The sequence below is a fragment of the Coregonus clupeaformis genome, unplaced genomic scaffold (assembly GCF_020615455.1).
Source record: "Coregonus clupeaformis isolate EN_2021a unplaced genomic scaffold, ASM2061545v1 scaf1708, whole genome shotgun sequence".
Classification (NCBI taxonomy): Eukaryota; Metazoa; Chordata; class Actinopteri; order Salmoniformes; family Salmonidae; genus Coregonus; species Coregonus clupeaformis.
The window spans coordinates 102,501-109,795 of NW_025535162.1; the positions used below are offsets into that span (position 1 = coordinate 102,501).

General features: G+C 41.3%; 1 pseudogene; it reads right to left on the reverse strand.

Moving 5' to 3' along the window:
• The window catches only part of LOC121563438, a 48,188-nt pseudogene extending 41,964 nt beyond the window's left edge, over positions 1 to 6,224 (reverse strand).
• Between the last annotated feature and the right edge of the window lie 1,071 nt (positions 6,225 to 7,295).

Consider the following 7,295-nt stretch of genomic DNA (forward strand, 5'->3'; position numbering starts at 1 on the left):
CTGAGCTACACTGCTGTAGTTCTCTTTCACCTGGATGATGTCAGGGCAAGGGCTCAGATAGGACGTGCGACCATTTTGAAGTATGTTTGTCCTGAACACGTTAACACTGGCTGGTCGGTGAGCCGTTCCCAGACAAACTTCACCCACGATGACCCACCCGAGGTCGAGTCGCTGTGCATAAGGAGTGTCGTGGGGCCCATTGATTTGTTCTCGTACCTTGTGTACCCTTAAGATGTCTCGTCCTAAGAGCAGGAGGATGGGAGCGTCTGGGTCCACAGCTGGAATTTTGTCCGCCACTGGTTGCAGATGGGGATGATGATGCGCAATGTCTGGGGAGGGAATCTCCATTCTATCGTCTGGCATCATGTCACACTCTATCAGAGTAGGGAGAGTGAGCTGCTTGTGTCCGTCTATAGACTCCACCATGAAGTTGACGGCTCTCCTGCCTGAAGTCTCTGTTACCCCAGAACAGGTCTTCATGGTGTATGGAGCAGAGTTGTCATTGATGTTGAAGAGATTGAAAAACTCTGTCTTGGCCAGAGATTTGTTGCTCTGTTCATCAAGCACTGCATACATTTTGACAGCTTTCTCTCTCTTTTCCCAGCTGGATAAGCTTTGACTAGGCATATTTTTGAACATGATCTTGGATTGGCTGCCTCACCACAGATCTCGGTACACTTTGAGGTGACTGATAGAAGAGCATCTTCACCTTGCTCCCCGCCATGCTCTTTCTCTGCTGTAGCGGTATCTATCGTTGGAAGGAGCTGGACCTGGATGCAGAGCAGCAAGATGTCTGTCGCTGTCACACTCGGAGCACTTGATTGACACCTTACAGTCTTTAGCTCTGTGCTGAGTTGACCCACAACATCGGGAAACAAATGCCATTCTCTTTGAGATATGATTTGCGCTCATCTAGAGTTTTGAATCTAAACCCGCGACACTTTTTAAGAGGATGAGGCTTGTTATGTATTGGACAGTGATGGTCAGGCTTTCAACCTTTGTCTTACTGGGTTTGGTTGGGTGGTCTGAGGGCTCAGATGACACATCTGTTTTGTGTACAGTCACAGGTGTCTTGCTGCTGTACCTGACAGGTTTCTCACTTTTCACAGACACCTGGGTAGTTGAGGTGTAGAGGGTGAAGCTGGGGTCGTTTCTAATTTTTCGCCTGGTTCCTGATGAATCTCGAGAAAACGAGAATGGTGGGAATGCTACCCGATAGTCCTCCTTGTATTTGGATCCCTGTGCTATCCATTTCTCTTGTAAACTGAATGGAAGTTTCTCTACTATAGGGTTTACCCCACGAGATGTGTCCAGATAAGCGAGGCCTGGAAGGTACCCTTCTTCTTTAGCACACTCCAGTTCGAGAAGAATGTCACCCAGTTCTCTTAGTTTGTGATTGTCTTTGTTAGACAGTTTTGGAAATTCATCAATTTTCTTCAACAGTGCATTCTCGATCACTTCGGGTGTACCATAGCACTCTTCTAGTCGTTGCCAGACCATGTTAAGCCCTGCTGTTGCATTGAGAATATAGACAGATCTAATTCTCTTTTGCTTGCTCAGAACGACTCTGCCCCCAGCCACTTGGTAATTAGATCTAACTCTTCCCTGGCTGATAGATTCAAGTCTCTGGTCGCATTGAGAAAAGATGCTTTCCATGCCCAATAATTTTCAGGACGATCATCAAACTTCAGGAGTCCGGAACTCACCATCTCACGGCGCAGGAGGTACTTGGTGAGTTCTGGTGCCACTTGTGACTCAGGGAAGCCTTGTTTCGGTGACTGGAAGTGGGTTTGTTTTCCCTTTCCACCATGCTGCTTTTCATTTCTTTTGTACGGAGAGTCTCTGCTCATGCTCCGTTGTTTGCTACTTTCTGGATTGTGGCCTGTAGGCTGGGTCAACACTAAGCTCTTGTGTCTCTACTTCAAATGGCATTTCAGCAAAGTAGGGCCTAGCATGTTGTTGCACATACTCACAAGTACGTTGGACTGGACTTAAGGGCTGTGTCCCTGTGTTGAGTTCTCTGTGGAGATCTCTGCGTTCAGACTCTACAGCTTCTTCAAAGGCTACAGCTTCAGCCAACGCTGGCAGCAGCTGTTCTCTCAACTTGGAGAACATATAAACTTGCATCCAGTTCCGCTTTTTGTTTCATCATAGAAGCTTCCTTTTCAGCATAGGAGACTCTAGCACGCGCTGCGTCCGCCTTGGCACGTGCTTTGATGGCTGCATAACTTGCCGTTGAGGATCTGCTTGACTGTTTTGATGACCTTGATCTTGTTGACTGAGACTTGGTCTCAATGTGCTGAAGAGGCTCCTCCATCTCTCTTACTCGCTCCTCTTCCTCTTTCTGTCGAACACTTGCCTCTGGTTGCTGCATCGTAGACTGCTGGTCATCCCTAGGATCAGAGGCTTTGTTGGCTAATGAACGTAGAATCATAACCACCACGTGCGATTATTCTTGTGCTTGAGCCCGCCGTGATGATGTTTTTTCACTATTCTGCCCTGGAATTGCGTTCCTTGCAAAACTAGACAGATAGCTAACAACTGAGTCTTCAGTAAAACTTCCAAGGCGTGACTTTTCTTGAACGAATGTATTGAAAACGTTTATGTTGTGAAAAAACAAATATTTTCCGAGGCTGAAGCGTAACAAGAAATAGTTGCACTGAAAGAACTGTACAGTAACGTTGTTTCTAGCTGCTTGTCCAGTGCATAATAACAACTTTACTTCCGGGTTTTCGTACATAATTCTAAGTACCAGAAAGCTCCACTAGGGGGAGCTAAACAGCATGGAACACAATGAAAGTCACTCTTAATCACTATAATAAAATAAATCTGTTACCTTCTAACAAGATGGCACAACTACTACTACTACTACTACTACTACTACTACTACTGCTACTACTACTACTACTACTACTGCTACTACTACTACTACTGCTACTACTACTACTACTACTGCTACTACTGCTACTGCTAACACTAGTACTACTACTACTACTACTACTGCTACTACTACTACTACTACTACTGCTACTACTACTACTGCTACTGCTACTACTGCTACTACTACTACTACTACTACTACTACTACTACTGCTACTACTGCTACTACTGCTACTACTACTACTACTACTACTACTACTACTGCTACTACTACTACTACTACTACCATTGCTACTACTACTACCACCACTGCTACTACTACTACTACTACTACACTACTACTACTGCTACTACTACTACTACTACTACTACTACTACTACTACTACTACTACTACTACTACTGCTACTACTACTACTACTACTACTACTACTACTACTACTACTACTGGTACTACTACTACTACTACTACTACTACTACTACTACTACTACTACTACTACGACAAAACTAGGGCCTGTAGGACCTGCCTTGTGCAGGTAAGAAGGCAGAGCAGCGCTTTATTATAGACAGACTTCTCCCCATCTTAGCTGCTGTTGTATCAATATGTTTTGACCATGACAGTTTACAATCCAGGGTTACTCCAAGCAGTTTAGTCTCTCAACTTGCTCAATTTCCACATTATTCATTACGAGATGTAGTTGAGGGTTTAGGGTTTAGTGAATGATTGACCCAATAACAATGCTTTTAGTTTTGGAAATATTTAGGACTAACTTAATATTTGCCATCCATTCTGAAACTAACTGCAGCTCTTTGTTAAGTGTTGCAGTCATTTCAGTCAGCTGTAGTAGCTGACATGTATAGTGTTGAGTCATCCGCATACATAGACACGCATGTGATAAATACAATTTGGTTTGATTTGATTTGTTTAGTAGTGACATCAAAAGGTGGGACAGCATTTTTAACCTTTATTTAACGGGGGCAAGTCAGTTAGAACAAATTCTTATTTACAATGACGGCCTACCCAGCCAAACCTGGAGGACGCTGGGCCAATTGTGCGCGCCCTATGGGACTCCCAATCACGGCCGGATTGTGATACAGCCTGGAATCGAACCAGGGTCTGTAATGACGCCTCTAGCACTGAGATGCAGTGCCTTAATACCGCTGCACCACTCGGGAGCCCTTTTTTAGAGAAAGATGTTTTCAAAATAAACAAAACAACTAATTAGATCAGTACCTTTTATCTAATAATAGCACAACTCAATATGTTCTATTTAAATAATAGTGTTAAAAAAATTACAAAAATCATGAATTGCGTTATTTTCAAATGTGAAGTTTATGAGTCAGGGTTTGGGATAGCCACCTCTCTATAGAAACAGGTGTATAAACAAGGAGTTTGTACTACATTAATTTAACAATATGTTTGTTATTGCCTTGGATTGAATTAGAACATATTAGTGGTGTAAATATATGTCCTAAATTTGGAGACTTAACAGTTTTTTTTAAATAGTTTTTTGGGGGATGGGACTGCAATTTGCACCACTTCCTAGAATCCCCCACATAAGGAATAGGGGGACACAGCCACAGTTAGCCCAGCCAGCAGGATGGATGTACCTCCCCTGTAACCCTGACGACCATGTTGTCATAGCGCTGTATCTCTACCTGGTAGTATGTGCTGAGCTCCTTCCCGTTGGCAGTGAAGGTCAGCAGTCCGTTGGCTGTGTCCACCAGACATCCTATCTCCAGACCGTTGTTGTTCCGGCCCTGACCAGGACTCGTACTCTCTCCAGCCCACACCATGTAGCAGTTACTGCGCTTGATGCTACAGACAGAAACAGGAAGTTACTATACTTAATACTACAGACAGAAACAGGAAGTTACTATACTTGATACTACAGACAGAAACAGGAAGTTACTATACTTAATACTACAGACAGAAACAGGAAGTTACTATACTTGATACTACAGACAGAAACAGGAAGATACTATACTTGATACTACAGACAGAAACAGGAAGTTACTATACTTGATACTACAGACAGAAACAGGAAGTTACTATACTTAATACTACAGACAGAAACAGGAAGTTACTATACTTGATACTACAGACAGAAACAGGAAGTTACTATACTTGATACTACAGACAGAAAGAGGAAGTTACTATACTTGATGCTACAGATAGAAACAGGAAGTTACTATACTTGATACACAGACAGAAACAGGAAGTTACTATACTTGATACTACAGACAGAAACAGAAGTTACTATACTTGATACTACAGACAGAAACAGGAAGTTACTATACTTAATACTACAGACAGAAACAGGAAGTTACTATACTTGATACTACAGACAGAAACAGGAAGATACTATACTTGATACTACAGACAGAAACAGGAAGTTACTATACTTGATACTACAGACAGAAACAGGAAGTTACTATACTTAATACTACAGACAGAAACAGGAAGTTACTATACTTGATACTACAGACAGAAACAGGAAGTTACTATACTTGATACTACAGACAGAAAGAGAAGTTACTATACTTGATGCTACAGATAGAAACAGGAAGTTACTATACTTGATACTACAGACAGAAACAGGAAGTTACTATACTTGATACTACAGACAGAAACAGGAAGATACTATACTTGATACTACAGACAGAAACAGGAAGTTACTATACTTGATACTACAGACAGAAACAGGAAGTTACTATACTTGGATACTACAGACAGAAACAGGAAGTTACTATACTTGATACTACAGACAGAAACAGGAAGTTACTATACTTGATACTACAGACAGAAACAGGAAGTTACTATACTTGATACTACAGACAGAAACAGGAAGTTACTATACTTGATACTACAGACAGAAACAGACACTTCATATTCAGCATTTTACAGTACACCTACAACCATAAAATAATAAACATTTGATCTGTGATATTCAAAATATTACAACCACATCATAACAAGCATAGGACCAGAGGTTACAATGAGTATGACTAGCAGGATATTTGAGTATCAGTTCTGATTCAGTCTGACCCACAGGACCGTGTGTGTGTGTGTGTGTGTGTGTGTGTGTGTGTGTGTGTGTGTGTGTGTGTGTGTGTGTGTGTGTGTGTGTACGGGAGTGGATGTGTCCTCAGTTTGATCCCAAGACCCCCAAGATATCTGACCTCTCGTGAACTTTTGGCCTTCTCGTCTCCCAGGGTTACGGTGACGGTGCGGACCTTGCAGGTGGGCCGTGTCGTACTGGTGGAAGTCAGAGGTCACCCAGCCAAAACCCCACACACTGCTGGGCTCCTGACCTGGGAAGATCCTCACTGAGTAGTAGTACTGGGGAGAAACCATAGACATACATATAGGGTTATAAAGGGTTATAAAGGGTTATAAAGGGTTATATAGGGTTATAAAGGGTTATAAAGGGTTATAGGGTAGGGTTATATAGGGTTATATAGGGTTATATAGGGTTATATAGGGTTATAAAGGGTTATAAAGGGTTATAAAGGGTTATATAGGGTTATAAAGGGTTATATAGGGTTATATAGGGTTATAAGGGGTTATAAAGGGTTATATAGGGTTATATAGGGTTATATAGGGTTATAAAGGGTTATATAGGGTCATATAGGGTTATAAAGGGTTATATAGCGTTATAAAGGGTTATATAGGGTTATAAAGGGTTATATAGGGTTATAAGGGGTTATATGGGGTTATATCGGGTTATACAGGGTTATAAAGGGTTATATAGGGTTATATAGGGTTATATAGGGTTATATAGGGTTATAAATGGTTATATAGGGTTATATAGGGTTATAAAGGGTTATAAAGGGTTATATAGGGTTATATAGGGTTATAAAGGGTTATAAAGGGTTATATAGGGTTATATAGGGTTATAAAGGGTTATATAGGGTTATAAAGGGTTATAAAGGGTTATAAATGGTTATATAGGGTTATAAAGGGTTATATAGGGTTATAAAGGGTTATATAGGGTTATAAAGGGTTATATAGGGTTATATACAGTGGGGGGGGGAAGTATTTAGTCAGCCACCAATTGTGCAAGTTCTCCCACTTAAAAAGATGAGAGAGGCCTGTAATTTTCATCATAGGTACACGTCAACTATGACAGACAAAATGAGAAAAAAAATCACATTGTAGGATATTTAATGAATTTATTTGCAAATTATGGTGGAAAATAAGTATTTGGTCAATAACAAAAGTTTCTCAATACTTTGTTATATACCCTTTGTTGGCAATGACACAGGTCAAACGTTTTCTGTAAGTCTTCACAAGGTTTTCACACACTGTTGCTGGTATTTTGGCCCATTCCTCCATGCAGATCTCCTCTAGAGCAGTGATGTTTTGGGGCTGTCGCTGGGCAACACAGACTTTCAACTCCCTCCAAAGATT